Source organism: Uloborus diversus, chromosome 5 (genome assembly GCF_026930045.1).
Source record: "Uloborus diversus isolate 005 chromosome 5, Udiv.v.3.1, whole genome shotgun sequence".
Taxonomy (NCBI): domain Eukaryota; kingdom Metazoa; phylum Arthropoda; class Arachnida; order Araneae; family Uloboridae; genus Uloborus; species Uloborus diversus.
In genome coordinates this window covers 140,165,293-140,188,005 of record NC_072735.1, presented here as the reverse complement: position 1 = coordinate 140,188,005, position 22,713 = coordinate 140,165,293, and positions in this window count along the sequence as shown.

The window sequence follows — 22,713 nt, the reverse complement described above, 5'->3', positions numbered from 1 at the left end:
GGCGAAGTGAATTTTTGACCTTTGTTACTCAGAAAAAAGTCGTTTTGATTTTTTTTTCTTTTTCTTCTTTTTTTTTCTTTCTTTTCTCTTTTCTTTTTCTCTCTTTTTTTGAGACAAACGTTTCGGGGGGGGGGGGGGTTGTCCCCAAACCCCCCCCCATTAGATACGCCCCTGCGCCAAAGTACTGCACCGCGAGAGGTCAACTTACACAAGTTTCACTGTAACTAATACAGAATTAGCGCTAACCAGACGATTGACTCAAACAATGGTTCGGTTCAATACGAAACTGCAGTCCTCGGCCGGAATGACTGAGCTTGGTGGTGTATTTCATATATTTCTGCCTTAGCCCTGGCTATAGGGTGGTTACTTATTGAATGTGTTAGTTTACTTTATGTAGCTTTCACCCCACGAAATTTTTAATCATATATGTACGTACGAATCTCGCGTTACGCAAAACAGTAAGCCGTAGAATGTTGAAATTTTGTATGTAAGGGCTTTGTAGGAGGATTTAGTTGTGTACCCTCCCTTTTTGGTTGCAGTTGGATGATCCGAAAGACCCCTTTACTGTTTTTTTTTTTGTAGGAAATCAGTGTTAATTTCAATGCAAACTGATGTAATGTCATAAATTGGTGATATATCGCAAAGATTTTGAGTAAATTAAATGATGACTCTTCTGTTAGTCTGGGAATATTTATTGATATTCCTATAGCACCTATGTTAAAAATTGTCGAAATTCCATTATAGAAATAATGTGAAACTGTGCTTTGAACGCAATCGGTTCGCAACAAACTGGGGATGTGACCATATAAAATGGACGAGATTTTGCTCTCTTTAAGGCACCATTTTTAAAATATTTTTGTGCCTTTAACGCGTTCCATGTAGTTTTTGTAGTTGCGATTTCAGGCCTCAGATGCAAACCAAAACATATTTACCTTATATATTCACCATACTTTACTAGTGCGGGAAAGAGCTCAAACAGTCCCCATTCTTATGAGTTATTTAAACACATAATGGGAGTACAAGAAAGTTACATGCTGCGCACATAAGATGGGTTTTAATATAAATGGACAAAAATAGAAGAAACTAGCCCATACATATTAATTACAACCGAACGTTCCTCCAAGGTAAAATTTGCTATTTGAATAGGTAAAAAATAATGTACAACACTTGTCTACAAAACAGAATAGTCGCATTTTGAAAATACTTAATCTTTGTAAAAAGACTTGTGCTTAATTCAAATATACAGTAAACTCCTGATTATCTGTGGGACGGATCATCCACGAGTCATTTAGCAATCAGGAACATGTATTATCGTAGCAAAAAGGAAACACCAATGGCTGTTTCTTTCTTTCTGTCTTCCTTTTTTTTGTCAAAAAATTGTAAATTTAAACTCAACTGTTTTGGTTTTATTTATTTACTAGTGGTATCCGCACGGCTTTGCCCGTAATAGAAAATTAAAAGGTCTTTTGGTTCGCGTGCATATTTACAAAAAATGTATGGTGAATTTTCTCGCCAATTGGCTTGTGCCGATGTTACGGTTCCACGTTATGATAATTTCGTAATTTACTCGTCCATCTTATGATAATTTTGTTCTTAAAATTGGAATAGAAAAAGAACCACATCGAATTTTTGAAATATCGCTTGGAGGTGCACACCCCCATGCTACAAACTAACTTTGTGCCGAATTTCATGAAAATCGGTCGAACGGTCTAGGCGCTATGCGCGTCACAGAGATCCTGACAGACAGAGATCCGGACAGAGAGAGATCCTGACAGACAGAGATCCGAACAGAGACTTTCAGCTTTATTATCAGCAAAGAAAAATTTATTTATTGTACTTCTTTCATCGTACATACACTTGTTCTTCATTGATGTTAAGTTCTGTTGGATAAAATTACAAAGCATTTTTGCTGTACTGAATGTATTTTCACTGTTTGTAGAAAATATTATGCATGAATATAGCCAAGTATTCGAGGAACAACAATTTCTGCGTTCTTAGCCTCTCATTTCAGCCTTTTTTTGCGGCTTATCCACGGTTTTTATTATCCGCGGCACTTCTTGTGCCACTCAATTCTGAAGATAATCGGAAGTCTAATGTATGTAGTTTCTCCAAAGAAAATCGTTGGTTTTTCTCCATCATCATAAAGATATTCTTTGTGACACACAGCTGAAGTTTGAAAGAAATGTGTAAATTCACATATGCATGATTAAATACTAAAAATATATCAAAAACTTAGCGCTTGTTCATTTCTTTTTGTATTTGGCATTAAGAAAATTTTCCTTAAATGTCCATTAAAAATTAGCAAGCATTTTTTTCAAATCTTTGTTTACTAGTGTAATCAAATAAAGTAATACCGATTTTTTAAATAATGATTTCAAAATAAGAAAACACGGTTTTCATCTGATATATTTAAAAAAAAATCTTTCACCGATAGTTTATTTTACTTTTAAAACGTTGCCAGAAAAAAAACTAATATTAAAATTAACAAACGTAGTTCCAAAAGAGTTTTTTTTTTTTTTTTTAAACTATAGATCGTTGCCAAAAACAAAAATTAATAACTTTAATGTTTGAACACATACTGAAAATCAAGATTTTACAAGCTGTTCAATTTTCGTAGGCTTTGAATTCACTCCTGGATGATTCAATAAATCAACTTTAATCCTTTGTCAATATTAAGTCTACGAGAAACTGCGTTTTGATTTTTTAAAACTAATTTTCCTTTAAACAAGAAACATGTTCAGAATCTCTGACACTTTCTAAAATTTTGTTTCATTCTCTTTTTGTGTTTTAATCGTTCTAAATTTGGAACCGGAAAACATCTAACCTCTTATCAGTTGACTTTTTGATGAGCCTTCCGTCAATTCTACAGATAAAATTTTATCAGATTAGTTTAAAGATAAGAAATTTTTTATTATTCACATTTTCTTATTTTGACAGTGAATGTGCAGTGAGTTAAAAAGAGAATATAGTATGAAATGTGTGCAGAGTTTAACAAGTTCATTTCTCCGAAAAGTAGAATTTGTGGTTTTAAAGAAGCGTATCGTGTGAGATTTGTTGTCTAATACTAATTCACCAGAATTTTAAGCCGAAAAATTGCTATTCTTTTTATAAAAAAGGCGTTCGAACATCATAAAATATTGAATTTATAAAATTGATTAAACTTGTGAAAAATTGGCTGAAAAAAAGACCCAAGCATAATGCGTGCTCATAACGACCATAAACCCTATGCTAAAAAAAATTAGACAAAGCATCAGTAAAAAAATATACGTTGAAATGTCCCAAAATGTTTTCTTTTTCTTTTTTTTTTTTTGATACATCCTGTTATACACTGCGATGCAAAAGTTTAGACAATGACGTTCTTCAGCTGTAGAATTTTGAATTGCGATAGTAGAAATACAAAAGTTTGCAAGCATTAGGTCTCGACCGATGGCATTTTTTGGCCGATGGGCCGATGCCGATTGTTGGCCGATTGTTCAAAGATGGCCGATGGTCGATTGTTTTCCTCCAAATGGCCGATGGCCGATGGCCGATGCCGTTGGCCGATGGCAAAAAAAAAATAAATAAATAAATAAAATCAAACAGAAATAAATTGATAAGATTGTCAGGGGTTTAAAGGATCATTGACTCATTTCACTTTACTTCCTTTCTACGAATAAGGAATTGCAATCACAAAAAAAAAAAAAAATCAGATTTCAACCTAAATTTCTATTTTACGATCATCTAATTTATACTAAACAAGTTTTTTCGGCACATCTGTACATGCGTATGTACCTAAGAACATATAGATGACGGAAATATCCATTTTGAACGCCTCCTCAGTAATTGGGGTAGTTTCCAAAATTTTAAAAGTATTTTTTTCTGAAAGAGCGTGCTTAAAAACAAAGGATCTGATCATTTTTTAAATAATTTGTTTGAGTTTATTTTTTTTTAAAAAATTACTTAAATCGGTGCGCTTTCATTGTTTACGTTTCTGTCCGATGACATCAAAAATGATGAAATGCCATTCAGTGTTGCCATTCACAGCACAAAATATTTAATTCGCATCTTTACTCACGTGTATTGGCAACGATATGGTTGACAGCAAGCGTAGAGCGCAATTTTAATTCGCTTCTTGATTATCATAACTTGGAAACGTGGTAGAAAAATGCGCCAAAGAGCATCATTTGTGATGTCATCAAGACCACGCCTTGTTTTAAAAATCCAACATTTAAAAAAATGAATTAAAAAATAACTGTTGGGAAAATGAAAGTATTTTCTGGGTCAATGATTTTTTTTTTTTGCTCATTCTATCAATTTCAGTGACAAAAAGTACTACTTTAAACTGAAGAAAACAATCCCATTATCGTAAATTCTCTTGTGATGTCTTCATGCGCGTAAACTTGCGTCACTCCAAAACGTTATGAAATAGTAAGTTGAAAACTCATACGTACGTAGTATGATCTAAAAGTTCGAGGACAAGTTGTATAAAACCTTACCCTGAATAGTTCACATTACCGAAGCACATCTATTTACAAAATAGTCACCTTGAACGATTATGCACACTGCCAACGTTCGTATAGCTTTTAGAAACTCTCCTGGAAGACATTTTTCGCAACCTCCTGTAAACAACTCTTACGCTGAAGCTTTAACTTCATCGTGAGGAAGAAGGCGACTTTCATGTTGAGGACGCACGGTTCGATTGGTCAATACTCTGATATGACAAACAAATAACATAACGTTTCGCCTGATTTAGCTCCGTGTGACTTTTTCCTGTTCCCAGCAAAAAAACATTTGCATGGACGCCGCTTTCTTTCGTCAGGAGAAGATAAAGCTGCATCATAGAAGATAGCGAAAAATGGCTTCCAGGAGTGTTTCCAAAAGTTATATGAACACTGGCAAAAGTACATAGTCCCTCAAGGTGATCTTTTGAAGGTGGATGTGCTTAGGTAATGTGAACTATTCTGGGTAAGGTCCATTCTGGGTAAAGCTTGTCCGTGAACTTTTGGATCGTATTACGTACAATCTGTATAGGGTGTAGTTATGTTTCTCCTTTTTTGACTGCTGTATGATGAAAGAGCAAGAACAACAGCCCCCCTCCCCCCCCCAAAAAAAAGAGGAAGAAGGAAAAAACGAAGAAAATCGAAGAGACTGTTTAATAACCAATTGATTTTTTTTTTTAAATTTGAACATATAACTAAGGTTTCAGTAATATTGTAATAATGTATGGATTTAGATACACTAAACATGGTTAAAAAACATTAAATTATGTTGTTTAATCATTCAAAAAAAAAAAAAAAGAATAAAACAATGAAACGTCAACAAATTACGCAATTAAAGTGGAAAGATTGCACGTAGACATTTTTTAATCATCAAATTAAACAAAAAAGGTAACAAATAATTACAACATTAAATCAAAATAGGAATATTTTTATACTTATTTAAAATGTATGAATAGAAAAGTTTGCATTTCTCATAAAAGCTATAACAGTGACATAACTTTTGCTGAAAAAAGAAATAAATAGCCATGAAAAGAGCGAGGTTCTAAAAACGCAGCTGTAATAAACAAACTCAATATTTACACCAAGTTAATAACTGAATACATATACTACTTCATCTGATGTTTGCACACACAATATTGAGCAATCTGATTGTTTAATCTCTTATGAAGCTTTACAAACAAGTTCAAATTAATTTTTTCAATTTAACAACAATTTTCTGAAATTTAAAAAAATGCATAATAGAAAATTCTTGAAACTTTCGTATAAAAAATGAAAATAACTTATTCATTGATTTTATATCAATACAGTCGACTCCCGCTACAGTGCGATCCGACCTACGCGAAATGGCTGTAACGCGAATTTTTCACGAATAACTAATTTTAGAGCTAACGCGAATTTTTCGCCCACAACATGATTTTTTTTCAGAAGGAAGTATCAGCTTCGTTATTGACTACTAAATATTGATTTCATTTGAATGTTATTACATCCCTTTAAGCATCACTGACAGTCAAACTTCACACACCAAACTAATCTAGTCATCGTTATGTTAGTGCATCAAATAACCACTCCGCATCTTTCATTTATTATTTTTTTTCATTCTCAATATTAAAGTTGATGAAATACAATGGTACCTTGGTGGCACTTTTATCTAAAGTTTGTGATGATGTCAAAAAAAGAAAGTTTCTGATTAAAAAAAAAGCTAAGATTCTCGATGACTAACTACAAAATGTCGACGGTAGCACGACAATAAGTATGAGTGAATCTTCCATGCGTACAATTAAAAGTCAAAACAAAAAGATATTCGTAAAAGTTCAGAACTTGGTTTCAATATTGAAGCTTGCAGAGCAGTCTAGCAAAGTAAATATTATGAAAATGGAAGCTGCTCTTGTAATGTGTATTAATAAAGAGGTCAGGAAGAGGAGATGTTGCCACAAATTGAAACGTTATGAAAGAAAAGGCGAAGCAACCGTATTTAAAAATGTACTAGATAGAAATAACGATCTGATCATGGAGCATAAATCATTACCATCTTCATTTTTTAATTCTTAAATAGTGTTACTGTATCTTACTGCACGGTACTGTTATACTGCATCGTTTTAGTATTACTACATACTGCGCGTACCGTGTTGTTTTAACCTCCGTGTGTCTTTCCCTCCTATTGGTCATTTTATTTTGTACATCTTAAAGTATTTCATGTTGAATAAAACAATTTTTTATTTTTAAATACAGTAAATGTTCAGTTCTGTATGCAAAAAAATGCAGTATATAGTTGAGGAATGCTTTAGAGCAGTTTAAGGGGTGTTTATAAGTGTCTAAAAGAATTTGGTATGCTTTGAAAAATTTGTATGGATATATATATTTCTCCACAACGCGAAATTTTGACTTACGCGAGGAGTCTAGGAACGCATCCCTCGCGTAAGTTGAGACTCGACTGTACATAAAAATAGTTACTTACAACAGAAAAGAAATCAATCGCTATTAATGATGCAAAAAAGATGGCGCGTTACGAAATATAGATGAAACAAGTATGAGAAATACGCAAAATGACATTTCTTAACCAAAATAAATAATCGCTAGATATTTAAGAAATGCTTGAAACGACGAGGGAGGGTTAGGGGAGGTCACCCTCTGATTTTGGAGTGACTCACACTTCGCGGTCTTAACCTCGGCCTCATTTTTTTAGTACAGAACCGCTACCACCAACGCCTCGGAAAAGTTTCTGAATCTACTTCAGCACTTCTGAAGAAAAAATTCAAAAATCTCCTTGATTTCCGAATTATGTCACCATTCAAAACGTCTTTAATCAATTTCTTACATTAATGCTCTGAATTCTTTCTAAACAATAGATAAAGTTTGAAAAAAAAATCTCTAATTTTATGAATGGTGTTAGTTTTAAACAACTCAGAAGTACAACTAGAGTTTGATTTCAGAAATTGAGGGAGTGGGAGGAGGGGCACGCAAGTGTTCTCGGAAATTCAAAAAATAGTCGTAAAAATAGAGTTCAAAATAATCATAAACATTGAGCAGAAAAAACCTTTCAAAACCCTCACTCGAGTTTGTTTTGACGTGCAGTGGCAGGTTTAAAATATAGCAAATGCTGCAATTGCGCGAGAGGCCCCATAACCTTAGGGACACCGTAGGAGTTACAAAAATGCTTATGATAAATGTTTTACAACTTCTGTGATAGAGAAATAGCGCCCCAAAATGTATTTCGACGTGCCTCAAACTTGTAACTCCGCCGAAGCGATACAGAAAAGACTGCATTACTGTGATTCATATTACAAGTATCGAAAAATATAAAATTACCGACGGTTCAACGGGAATCTAATAAAATGACACAAAAACCGGTATCGCCATCTCAAATTTGTTTCCATGGTCTCAAATTTGGCAATATACGTACGCACACCCCACACGCGAAAATTTATCCGTCTACAGATTACCATTTTTGAGTTATGAATTATAAGAGATACATACGTACATCCCGCTGCAAGAAACAACGCAAAAATTAACTTGTTTGGTACCTGAATACACTATTGAAAACTCTTTCAGGGGTGATTAAAATAGAAATTCATACTGAAATTTAAGTAAACAATTTTATATGAGAACTCCCTTTTCTTAGTATTAAAAAGTAAAACAGCAAAGGTCCTTTTTTTTTCGAAAACATCGGCCTATTCCATCGGCTTTTCGATGTTTTTTAAAGCCGATGGGCCGATGTTTTCTCCAAGTTAACATCGGCCGCCGATGCCGATGCCGATGGCTAAATTGTTGAACCATCGGCGCCGATGCATCGGCCAGGCCGATGCATCGGTCGAGTCCTAGCAAGCATATTCAAAAACTCTTTTGAAATACTATAACCAAAATACAATTGTTTGATATGCTTAACAATACTGTTTTGGATAAAAATAGAAATTTGCTTGTTGCAAAAGTTTAGACACTATTACGAGTTTCTGTGAATTTTTTTTCGTATATGCAAATTTAAAAGAGATGACATCACAGACCTCTTGTACTTAAGGTCTACCACCGATAACACTTGGTAGTCGAGATGCCGCGAGCTGAGCAGATTAAAGCGGATGAGGTAACTAAGATTTGGTAGTTGAAAACTGAAGGTAAGCTTGTTCCTGAAATTTCGGCTATTATTAATAGATCAAAGAAATCTATTTATCGAGTTTTATCAAGTCACTGCAATTATAAAGCAAAAGGCAGATCTGGGAGGCCGCGTGTGACGAATAAACGGGATGATCGTCAGATCCAAAGACTGGCAAGTACCCGACAAATGACTGTTTGAAGTTCAAAGCTACTTGGTGCATTCGGTATCAAAGGATACGATTCGTAGACGAATTTTGGAAAAAGAGACAATGGTTCACTGCAAAATGAAAAAGAAACCAGCTCTAAAGCCACATCATAAATCACACAATACATCACATAATGTTGTGGGCTCGAAATCATATGTCATATGGATCGAAATAGATATCAGTAATATTTAGCGACGAAAAAAAGTGGAATCTGGATGGTCCAGATGGCTGGACATCGTACAAGCATGACTTTCGGAAGGAACCCAGATGTTTTTTTTAGTCGCCGACAAGGTAGTGGCTCTGTGATGGTTTGGGCAGCGTTTTGCTACAATGGACAAGTGTCTTTGACCTTAACCAGTGGTCGCGAAACATCACAGCATTCCACTAAGACACTAGAGGATAATCTCCTACCATTTGCTGAGCTTATAGGGGGCCCTCAGTGGGAATTTCAGCAAGACAATGCTTCGATTCACACTGCAGGAAACACAAAATCTTGGTTAAATTCAAATAATATAAAAGTTCTCAATTGGCCAGCGTGTAGCCGAAACCTGAACCCTATAGAGAATCTTTGGGCATCGTGTGTCGCAAAGTTTACAGCAATGGTAGACAATACACTTCTGTATCGGAACTTATGAGATCTATTGAGGAAGTATGGTACGAAATTGAGCCCTAAACCATGCAAGATTTAGTTTCTTCGATGGAAACTCGTATTTATGAACTAAAAAAGAAGAATGGATGCACAAGCAGGTTTTAAAACTGTTTTATTTAATTTTTATTTCGTTTGTGTCTAAACTTTTGAGACAATGTTAATTTTTTGTTACAATGTAAAAACTTGTAAAATGCACAAGTCAACGTTTCATTGCTATAAATATTATATAGTATGCATAGAACCTTAGACTAAAGTAGTCTTAGGAAAACTGAATAAATAGATTTTGAAATCTGTGTGAATTTGCTCATTGTCTAAACTTTTGCGTCGCACTGCAGGAACGTTAAAACTGAATTAGTTACTAGAAATAAACTTATTCTCTAAATATCGTGATGTGCAAAATGTAACAGTACTTCCCAGGGCTGCGGAGTCGGAAGGAAAATGACCCGACTCCGACTCTTGGATTTTGAAACGTCCGATTCCGACTCCGACTCCAGCCTTTTATATTTATTTGTTTAATTTTATTTTTTCAACTTCTCTCTTCTCATGGGAAGAGGATAAACTTCGAAACAGAGATTGAAATATTTATTTCTTCTTATGAAATTTTCGCGTGGTATTTTATTAAAAAACCGAAGATGCATAGCACGTTAGAAATTTAATTTTAAAATCAAATTTTCCAATCGGTACGGTTGTAAAAGTGAGATTACTTAAAAATCCCATTTTTTTAAAAATTGAAAAGGATTAAATTTCTCCCCTTTAATGCTTATCAAATAGATGTTGATCAAATCGTTTACTTTAAATTTTTGAATGCTGTAACTTGAGAGAAAATCAACTTTTTTGTTAAATGAAAAAACCTTTCTTGAGAGGAGGTGGCTCACTCCGGGTCACACCTATCTGGTTGGTGGCATCCCAAGCTAATTTCAGTGTTTATTAAAAATATAAATACATTAATTCTGAAAAATTGCCCCAATGAATCTTAAATTATATTTCATCTATAAAATTCAACGAAAATTGGGCCCTATATTACGGGGAGAGGCCAGGTACATGTACGTCTGGAGCAAAATTTTATACAAAATACGACGGTGTACTAATTTGTACGAATAGCCTTTCTGTACCTATTCGTCTTCGTTAAATTTTTGATTTTAATTTTATTGGCTGCTTAGAACTTTCCTTAATGTGAAGATTTTAAGATTAACTGCAATTATTGAGTGTTGTAACCAAGAAACCATACGCTTATTTTATTTCATACTTTTTAGTGAGAACTTAGCTTAAAAATATAAGGCTTTAGATTTAAAAAACAGATACTATATTTTATCGGATCTTTCGGATTCGCGCTTTCACTTTTTTGAATTTTCCGAACATTCTCAGAATTTTCTTCCCGAGCTACGAGCTTCGACTTGTTCAATGGATGCATTCCTTTTACTATTTTATAACTGATATCGAAGTAATTTTTTTAAAATTATTTTTATTTGAGAGTGATTACTTAGAAAATGTTTGGCAACAGAACTGTTTGCTGACAGTTTTATTACTTAAAGAAAGTTAAAAAAAAAAAAAAATAGGGGACGGCGTTTGGTAACTATTACAGAAAGTTCGATAAACAATCAAGCCAGCTGGTTGCCAATAACTTATTTTCTCACTATAGAACATTTTTATGTAACCGAACCAATTGGTAATCAGTTTTTCAAAAAATGCAAGGAGAGTCGAGTGATAATTAAAGGAAAAAAAGAATCCCGGAGTCGGAGTCGTCATGTTTCTTAACGACTCCGACGCCTTTACCCCAAAATCAGCCCGAGTCCGAATCCACAGCCCTGGTATTTCCAGAGTTAGAGTCATTTGTTTTTTAGATCATTTTCAAAAATAAGAAAATTCAAATCTTTCCATGCCTGTTGAGTGCAGCCTTTGCTTTTGAAATTCTTTAAAAAAAAACTCATAAACAGGAATTTCTATGTATTCAGAAGATTCCAGTATGCAGAAATATTTGTCTAGAATTATTTTACTGCCATTTTTCCCCAATATTTATCACCCTTGTGTAAAATTGCTATCCGTTTTGTTGTTTGTAACTTTGTTTTACCGTTAAATGAAACTATAAATGTATCTGTATAAGACCCTTTTAGTAAAGCATCGTTTAATCCAGAGTTTCGCAACAATCAGAGTTTTCTCATTTTTTGGCCCGCAGACCGGTAAATATACCTAAAAAATTTCGTGGACCGGTGACATTTTTTGGGGGGACGGCAGGGGATGAGACCTTTGCTATGTTTTAAAGAACTCTTGTATAAATTAAATGGGAATTTTTTTGTTGTGTTAAGCATGACATAACTATTATGTATTACTTACCCAAATATTTAAATGTACTAGTAATTTATTGTAATTATTACACAAGAAAAAATGAAACTTTGGAAAAAATCAGAGTAAATTGTAGAACGTAATCACAAAAAGAATGTAAAAGTGTCATATAAATTTCATTTTTATTATTTTTGGAAGAAAGGAACATTTTTAACCAGGACAAGTAAAATCCCTGAGGACCGGTAAGATTTACTCGTGGACCGGTGCCTCTCTGGCAGACCAGCGGTTGAGAATCGCTGATTTAATCAATTGCATGCCTAACCGAATAGATAATAGTTGATTTTTTTCCAGTTCATTCAATAATGCCAGCATCACACTTTTGGACTTGATGATTTTTAAAAAAAGTTTTTATTTCAACATGTGCAGCTTAGAAAAAAACATTTTCTGTTAAATGCGTGTTGATTGGTTCATTTTAACTTAGCACAGATTCAAGCACTTGTTTCAACTCCAGCGTTATAAAAAAAGAATGGGGTTGTTTCCATCAATAGAAAGTATTACTTTTAGTCACTGAAGTTGATAGAATAAGCAAAAAATAAAATAAAATGAAATAAAAATAACATGAAGCAAGGAAAAACTTTTATTTTCAAAACGTTTAATTTTTAATTAATTTTTTTAAACGTCCGATTTTCCAAGCAAGGCGTGGTCTTTATGACGTCACAAGTGATGAACTTCGGCGCGCTATCCAACTGGCGCACTGAATGCTTACGCTTGCTCTACCACGTTTCCACGATATGATAAATCAAGAAGCTAATTAAATATTGCGCTCTACTCTTGTTATCAACCATATCGTTACCAGCACATGTGAGTAAAGATGCGAATTAAATATTGCGCTCTACGCTAATATCATCGGTAATTAGTATTTCATCACTTGTGATGTCATGTGCAGAAGCGTGATTGAATCTGTGCACCGATTACAACATTTTTTTAAAAATATTAAACTTTGTCAAATTATTTAAGAACTGGTCAAATCCAATGTTTTTAAGCATGCTCTTTCAGAAATGAGTACTTTTAAAATTTCGGAAACGACCCCATTGAAAATTAATGTACCGAAAACGGTCGCTTTTCTAAGAAAGCTTTACAAATATCTTCACGTGTGAAATATTTGTCTAAAATCTAATACAGAGGTCGTTCTTTTCCGCAAAAAAATATATCATCTCCTTGAAAGTTTTTTGAAAAAAAGTCGAGGAATGCAATCAAAATTCATATTTTCATGTGAAACAAATATAACTTCACATTTACATTAAAAAAATATTATAATTGCGTGAATATTTAACTAACAGTAAAATTTGATTTTCTTCTTTACTTTTAGATGGCAAAAGAACTTTCCTTTTCACATACAACTTACTTTTATAAATAACCTTTACTAAGCCTACATTCTTTGCGTAGCATGCGTTACATTCATATTCCTTTAATGAGCTCATAATGTCTTGCTAAACTTCGAAAAAGGAAAAAAAAAAGAATCGAAATAGAACAATTCGTGATTCAAGAAAATAAATATCTGAATTGCATTCACCAACCTCGAGCGAATTTCTATGCAAATTGAAGGGCAAAAAGTAACGAAGCTTTAAAAGTTAGTTAGTCCACGATACACTCTTTCGTGATGATATGAAACGATAATGTAATTAAAACTTTTTGAGGAAGGCTGAACCCAAATCCGCCTTTAGTTATGGTCCCTATCCTTTTCTCACGCAGTTCGAGTCTTGGTTGGCGTGTTTAATTGAAGTAAGTGGTTCGCTTGGAATTAGCTGGAATAATAAGCACGAGTATTTGCACGTTTCAAACATTTTATTGGGAGTCATGGCATTTAACATTATTCTTCTTCTTAATGATAAGCTAATGTCGTGAAGGTTATAAATGCGTTATTGTTCAATTAAATATACGTGCCATATAAACATTTGAGGGGAGAAACAAGTTTAGACGGATAAAAAAATCCAGCTTTTTTTATGTCATTAAATGTTAGTAAAACTATTCAAAAATATTTTGCCAAAATTTCAGTGAAAAATTTCAATTAGTTCCGATGCTGTGAGCGTTTAAGTGACTGTGGAGATTTGAAAACGTACACACCAGTTTTTTCAAACGTGTTTTCCCCTAATCATTTTTTAAACTTGTGGTCAAAGAGTTAAACCAATAGTTCCGAAAATTTGTGTGAATATCCTTTATTCATTTATACTCTATATGAACCTAATAATAAAAATATAATAATAAAAAAAATATTTTTTTAAATGCAAGAAATGTGAAAAAAAAAAAAAATGTTGGAAAAACATAACATTGTAAAACACTTCGAATACATGCAATTTTTAATGTTTTTGATCACAATTAGGTTCATATTCTAAGGGAATATGTTGTTTACTAGAAACAAAAATTACAATGATTACAGATAAAAATTGTGTCTTCGGTAATGCTCACCAGCAACAAGATCTGACTGCTACCACAGATGGACAGCAGCTTCTAATTTCCCTAATTCCAGTTGAAATGATTTGAAAAAAAAAAAAAAAATTAATTTGAATTTTGACATCTTGAATTCAAATTATGTTTTTCGAAATCACAAGTGTGTGTATGTAGGCGTGTGTGTTTGTGTGTGGGGGTATGTGTTTGCTGTAGGGTTATGTGTATGTGTGTGTAGGGGGGCATATGTACTTGTAAAGTAAGACAAAACAACGTTAGAAGAAGCATAAATTTGCAATTTACAGCAGACACGTGTTTCGGCGTTACAGGGAACGCCTTTTTCAATGCAGAAAATAATGAGCTTATGGATGAAAAGACATCCGACAAAAGCCAAGAGCAGATAAGCATGCAGCTTAAAAGATAAAAACAGCAGATTTGCCAAACACCAATGACAAAGTTATAAACCGATCAGGAACCAATAGGAATGCAAGCAAAGACCAAGAGCTTTCTCTTAGGTACGAACCCAGAAAGAAAGAATTCAATTGGACAAAGGTTAAGCCGAAGCTTAAACAAAAAGAAAAAAATTGTCAGTAACCGTGAACCGCAAGAAAGGAAAAGCTGAATGGAAAACCATGAAAAAAAAAAGATAAATAGAAGAAAATTGGGGGGGGGGGGTCAATCAAGACAAAAAGGAAATAAACAAAGGAAGATAGATAAAAATGAATAGAAAAAAAGGGGGGGGATGGGGAAAGGACAGTATTAAAGATATGGGAGCCAAATGTTGGAAAAATATGGAACTGCACTAAGATCGTTAACTAAGTTAGAACTGTTCCACAAAATATGAAAGGATTCCCAAAAGTTAAGATCTGATGAATTGGGGCACTTTTGGATAATCTGATAAGAGTTAAAATCAAAAGAGTGATTCGAATCCCAACAATGTTGAGCAATATTAGACTTATTTAATTGTTGTTTTTTCACATAATTTTGATGCTCTTTCAAGCGAATTTTTAAAGCACGCCGAGTCTGTCCAATATAGGCAAGTTTACAACTACAATTAGTTCTATAAATTCCACAACAATTAAGAGGGTGAATAGGATCTTTAAGAGAAGAGAATGAAAGTTTATTAATAGGAGAGAACACCACCTGGAATTGGAAGCGTTTTAGAATCTTAGCAACCTGATAGCTTACAGATGGAAAGAATGGCAAATCAACCAAATTCTTTCTGATGAAGGTTCGGTTAAGAACATTAGTCTGGGATTTGTTTGAAAGTTTTTTATAAATGGAATCAATCAAAGTTGGCGGATAGTCTCTATCAATTGCCACAGCTTTAAGATAATTAAGTTCCACTTTAAGAAGTTCCGACGAAGAACAAATATTAATTGCGCGATAAACAAAAAAATTGAAAGCAGAATATTTTTGATAATTTTTGAATATTTTTGAGAGTGATGAGGTTTTATCTATTTTAAACTCTATTGATCATCATATTCAGTTTTCTTGTGAGAAAGAACGGAATAATTGCATTTCATTTCTTGATGTACTTGTTTCTCGTACTGAAATTGGTTTTGAAACTACTGTTTATCGCAAACCTTACTGCAGTTTCAATTTTATGTTCGGTATGTTGATGATTGTTTTGTTCTAATGAACCAGAATCAGTTTGAGAGTGATGAGGTTTTATCTATTTTAAACTCCATTGATCCTCATATTCAGTTTTCTTGTGAGAAAGAACGGAATAATTGCATTTCATTTCTTGATGTACTTGTTTCTCGTACTGAAATTGGTTTTGAAACTACTGTTTATCGCAAACCTTACTGCAGTTTCAATTTTATGTTCGGTATGTTGATGATTGTTTTGTTCTAATGAACCAGAATCAGTTTGAGAGTGATGAGGTTTTATCTATTTTAAACTCCATTGATCCTCATATTCAGTTTTCTTGTGAGAAAGAACGGAATAATTGCATTTCATTTCTTGATGTACTTGTTTCTCGTACTGAAATTGGTTTTGAAACTACTGTTTATCGCAAACCTTTTGCTGTTTCTTTACCTCCTCATAGACTATCGTCTCATCCTCCAAATCAAAAATATTCTGCTTTCAATTCTTTTGTTTATCGCGCAATTAATATTTGTTCTACGTCGGAACTTCTTAAAGTGGAACTTAATTATCTTAAAGCTGTGGCAATTGATAGAGACTATCCGCCAACTTTGATTGATTCCATTTATAAAAAACTTTCAAATAAATCCCAAACTAATGTTCGTAACCGAACCTTCATCAGAAAGAATTTGGTTGTTTTGCCATTCTTTCCATCTGTAAGCTATCAGGTTGCTAAGATTCTAAAACGTTTCCAATTCCAGGTGGTGTTCTCACCTATTAATAAACTTTCTTTCTCTTCTCTTAAAGATCCTATTCACCCTCTTAATTGTTGTGGAATTTATAGAATTAATTGTAGTTGTAAACTTGCCTATATTGGACAGACTCGGCGTGCTTTAAAAATTCGCTTGAAAGAGCATCAAAATTATGTGAAAAAACAACAATTAAATAAGACTAGTATTGCTCAACATTGTTGGGATTCGAATCAGTCTTTTGATTTTAACTCTTATCAGATTATCCAAAAGTGCCCCAATTCATCAGATCTTGACTTTTGGGAATCCTTTCATATTTTGAGGAACAGTTCTAACTTAGTTAACGATCTTAGTGCAGTTCCATATTTTTCCAACATTTGGCTCCCATATCTTTAATACTCTTTCCCCATCCCCCCCTTTTTTTTCCATTCATTTTTATCTATCTTCCTTTGTTTATTTTCTTTTTGTCTTGATTGACACCCCCCCCCCCCAATTTTCTTCTATTTATCTTTTTTTTCATGGTTTTCCATTCAGCTTTTCCTTTCTTGCGGTTCACGGTTACTGACAATTTTTTTTCTTTTTGTTTAAGCTTCGGCTTAATCTTTGTCCAATTGAATTCTTTCTTTCTGGGTTCGTACCTAAGAGAAAGCTCTTGGCCTTTGCTTGCATTCCTATTGGTTCCTGATCGGTTTATAACTTTGTCATTGGTGTTTGGCTAATCCTCTGTTTTTATCTTTTAAGCTGCATGCTTATCTGCTCTTGGCTTTTGTCGGATGTCTTTTCATCCATAAGCTCATTATTTTCTGCATTGAAAAAGGCGTTCCCTGTAACGCCGAAACACGTGTTTGCTGTAAATTGTAAATTTGTGCTTCTTCTAACGTTGTTTTGTCTTACTTTAGTGTTCAGCACAAAGGTATTTGTTTATCATATGTGCTTGTGTCTGGTGCAGGCATGAATGTGTGGGTAGTTGTGTGTATGTGTGTGCGTATGTTTGTGTGTGTGTGTGGGTGTCTGTATGTATGCGTGTGTGTATGTGTTTGTATGTGTGTATGTGGTGGTGTGTGTGTGTGTGTGTGTAGTTGTGTATGTATGCGCGTGTGTGTAGGATATGGATGCAACCTGGAGACGGCTTTCGCTATAGGAGCAGCACCGTTAGGAGCCCGTCGACGGTGATGGTGCGGAGGGTGGCGGTGGGAAAAATCAAAGGAACGCCAAAAACAGTCAAGTGAGAACAATAAGCAATCGTGATTGCTGAAAAAAAGGGGGTACTTCAAAATATGGATAAAATGTTGCCCAAGTTTAAACAAATTTCGATTAGTTCTTTGCTGTTAAGAAAAATTCACGAACAACACTAAAATTTTTACTTCCTATAAACTCATTTCCCCCTTAATTCTTTTTAAAATTATATTACATGAAAACAACCGTTTACAATAAAAACAATAAAATAGTATATCGCACCCCGGCATAGAAAGACACAACTCAAAAAAAAAAAAAAAAACATCCTTGGAAAAAATCAAGGTCAAATAGTCTCAAATACTATACGCTTAAAACCATTACGATGTGATGTTTACGGGTTAGTTTCTTGCCGTCTAAAATGAAAATGTCCCCCCCCCCCATAAGTTTTCTCCTAAATTATAGATTTTACTGATTTGTTACTATTGATTGTATCTTTTTTACGTTACCACGTACCTGTTATGAAAGCTAAATTGGTGCGATTTTTGTGGCAAGAAAGAGCATCAAATTTAAGTTTTAAATCAATAACTAGTACCCACGTTTTCCCCAAATTTTGAGTTGTGTCACTTGCCGGGGTGCGGTATGACGCCAATGAAGTTTAAGTACAAATTTGTAAAAACATTATTTACCCATGTTTCAGCATTTCAAAGACCACTTTTCTCAATGCGGAAACGTTTTGAGCTTCTGAACGCATGAAGTAATCAGAAGCCACAAATGAAGTCAAAATGAACTTTTATGTTGATCAAGTCTGAAAATTTAAAACCTCGCATTGAAGAAAGTTTTTCGCTTCATTAATGAGTTCAGCGTTGGAAAGCCCAAAACTTTTTCGCATTGATAAAATTGGTTAAATTTCATTAATGGCAGTTAGATTTCAGTGTCATCAAAATTGCAGAGGTTGTAGCGTCTAGAAGCTCGAAACTGTTCCACGTTAAAAATGGCGTTTAGTTTTATTGATAACTGCTGTTAACGTTTTAAAATGGTCCGGTATTGGGCAAGAGCTTTATTGATGACTGCTTTAAGCATCCAGATAATTCAAAACGGTCTTGCATTGAACAAGGGCTTTGGAATCATTGATATTGACTGTTACCATTCGGAAGTTTAAAACTGTATCGCAATGAAAAAAGTGGTTTGGCTTCATTGGTGATTGAACTGCTGTTAGTGTCTGAAAGCTCAAAGTTCTAGTGCACTGAAAATGGAGCTCACTTGCAGATCGAAACATCTGTAAGCAATTTATTTTGCATTTTGTGATGTTTTGACTGTTGAATTTTGAAGTTATTTCTGCACAGCAGTGAGCATTTATTTCTTTTACATCTCATTCTCCAAATACAGTCAACTCTCGAAAACTCGAAATCCCAAGGGACGGACTAAAATGTTCGAGTTATGGGAAGTTTTTACAACAGTCTCAAGAGTTTGGGACCCGATGAAAACTCCAAAATGAAGGAAGATTTGAGTTATAACCTTCGAGTTATCGAGATTCAACTTTATTATTAAGTTAGCTATTATACACTACTTTTTTTTTATGGTTTTTCATGTTATGTTTAAACAAAAGCAATCCTTCAGGACATTTAGAGCATTGAAATATTTTCTTGGGTTACTTTGTTTCACAAAAAAAAAAGTTTGAATATTGAGATCCTGAATTCAAATAATGTTTTTCGCAATCACGAACTACGATAGGACCCTACTCGTTGGGTTTCTTGTTTCTACTAATGGCTTTCATCACAACAATAATTTGAGTTCAAGATGTCAAAATTCAAATGAATGCCTAGGGTTGGATGTTATGTGCTGGATGTTATATGCTGGATGCTGGATTTTATGCTCTGGATGCTGCATACTGTTTTCGTGTAAAAAGGATTGTGTAAAGTCGCGAAGGTTGTTTATAAATAATTCGATGTGGAGGAACATGGACGCCTGCCTTTTATGTAGAGAAAAATAAAAATCAAAGGTCGCGGACATCATTCAACGGTCAACTGAAAACAATAAAAATTTCGTGATTGCTCAGAAAAAAAATCTCTCCTTGCTCTTAGCTGCAAACATTCGCCAATACTTAGTTGGTTTAAACTTTGCATTACTCATTAGTTTCCAATATAACTCTCAATTACCCTTTGCTAATAACGAAAAAAGCATTAAAAGAAATTACTTGAAATGCCTGCATCATAATGCACTCCTATTTTCACGATTGTTTATCACGATCAGAATTCCACGCTATCTACCGTGAGTTACTGATGCAAGGTGTGTTATACATTAAAGCGCCATACAGCTCGCAATTCCATGTCAGAACTCCCATTAATGGTCGAAATGCATTAGTGCATTATTTGTTTTTTGTTATTTATAATAACATCACGCTTCGCAATGTTGTGCTTACTTTCCAAATAAGCCGTTGCGATTGAGTGGGTAAATAAACGAAAGGAAAGTGACATGAAATACTTTCATGTTATTTCAATGTTTGATTTACGCGAGGATTAGAAATTTGGCAGCCAGTTTACTTTTTTTTACGAATAAAGAAAGAATTGCAGTCACAAAAAAAAATTGTTTCTCACAAATTTTGGAATGAATTATCAGCCTATTCCCCCGCCCCTCGAAGAGAGTGTTGACTTGTTTTTTCGGCCCTTCCGTACGTTCATATGTACCTGTGAACGTAAGCACGACAGAAATATCTTTTAGACAGTTGTCGAGTTATAGTTAGATTATTTAAAAACTGCAATTGACAAAACGGAGGAGGGGCTGTTTCGGAGCTTTAAAATCACATTAAAATGAACGGTAAAATTTTATACGCAATTTACACAGTTAAAATAATAATAATAAATTGACTTTAAGATTGATTTTTTTTTTCAGTTTCCATTGTAATCATTGTAATGATGTAAATAGAAAATTCACAACACACACATACATAGCAATGTTTCTCTCCTTTCAAGCATGTGTGTCAATGCTTATTTTATTACTTACATTATTCAATGAATCATTGAACCTTTAAATACTAACAGCCAATGACGCGCACAGGAAGTCTTTTTGTGGCTATCGTAATCGGTGAGAAATGTATACACAGAGCTTGATTAAATCCGTGGTCTTGAGCATCAAAATAGTACACATTTTCTTCTTCTTTCTTTTTTTTTCATTTTCTAGCACATATCGGCTTATAACAATTGAACGTACATTTTAGAAAAAAACAGCGTACAATATATAGCATGAATTTTTGATTGGTTTTCTACTACAAAATCACTACTTTTGAAATGTACGGGGTTTTTTTATGCGAGGGAGGCACCAACTCTTACTAGGGTCAGAGTAACAGTGAGTCTACATTGGACCCTGAATGCAGTATTGGCCAAATTACTGGACTTATTTTAGAATTAAATCATTTTTTAACTGTATTTTAGTTAATTTATTTGAGTTAGGTTAGCTTTCTGAATCGAATGAAAAAAATTCGAAATCATTTCATCAGAAGTACGTTAATCTTTTATTTCATTTTTTCCCTTTATTAGTAACAGTATTAGCTCATTAACTTCGCCATTTAAAATGCCAGATAATTTTTAAAGTGTGTTTCTTGTTTTTAAATGTCTTTTGAATTTAAAAAAAGTATATTCTTGATACCAATCAACATAGATGCCCTAGTATATCTGCAGTTGATCTCAAGTTATCGGTGAAAGACCAAAGATTCAAATTTTAAAGAAATTTAGAATTTAGTTGGGCTGGAATCCTCGGTAATCACAAGATAGGTTCATACCTGCTATCAATTATATTAATCAAATTTGTAACAGAAGAAGTTTTTACGTCTGTTTTTGCTACATGTTTCAATGACATGCTGTAATAAGCTCCTGTAGGGTACCAACAAGTTTGTTAGAGTACCAACCTGTTTTACTGCGGATGAGGGTGAAACCTTCGATGCATCATTCCTATTATTGCTTTAAATAGATCTGGATGATTTCACAACTAAGCTGGCCAGGTCGTATGATCTCTCCTGTCTCGATAGGATTACATAATTTCTTTCATTTACGACAGCCCCATCGATTGCAAAACAAAAAAAGCTCTTGTTTCAAAGATTGCAGTTGCTGCTAGTGTTTCTAAGAAATGTCGGGTATTTTGCGAGTGTGCTTTGTGCTTTTCACGGCAAATGTGAAGCTTGCATCGCTACTGGAAAGTTCTTTCAGAATTTGTCATTTTGTGTATTCTGCAATTTCTGTAAATTGATTGCTTTTCGATCCTTCTGATTTTGTGCATCGTTTTCGGTAACTTTCAGAAAAAAAAACCGAACTTTAAGATTTACTTATTGTTTGGTTTGCATTCGATAACTTGAGAGCAATTGAATCGATGAGTTCGAAAATCAGTCATCTCCTTTGTTAAATCCCAGGAGAAGACTAGTTTTCAGTCTCAAATTGAAGATGGACCAGGGTGTCTATGTTGATTTGTGCTCTACACGACCTCTTTTTTTATTCCCCAAAGTACTTACCAAGAGTTTTGAAACAACCTGCATAAATACCAGAAAAAACTTAAAATAAGTTCGACCAGAAATTTTTTTTTGCTGTTGAGCAGGAATACATCCGCTTTCTGTTACAAAATTATAATATGTCGCTCTCTGAACATGTTTCCTCAAGAAATGTATCTCGAATTTTAAGAAAGAGGAAATTAAATGAAGAAGATACTAAAGTGATTTTTTTTTGTTGAAGAAACATGTTTTGTGTATTAAGTCCAACAATTTGGAAAACACTAAATTTGCTTTTCAACATGTAAAAGTTGAATATAGATGCGAAAAATGCATGCTTGCTCCAAAAGTATAAAGTTATTGGCTGCTGTATGTTTCATTCAGTCATTTTTCTGTTCATACGAAATATCCTGTCCATGAACTCAGGAAAATTTGAGTCGTAAGATTCATCTCTACGACCAGTTTCTTGAGAGTTACGTTTTGCACCACTCCGAGTGTCTTTTCTATATACAAAAACATCCTGTCCATGAACTTAGAGAAGTGTGAGTTGTGAGATTTATCTCTACGGTCTGTTTCTCTACAGTCA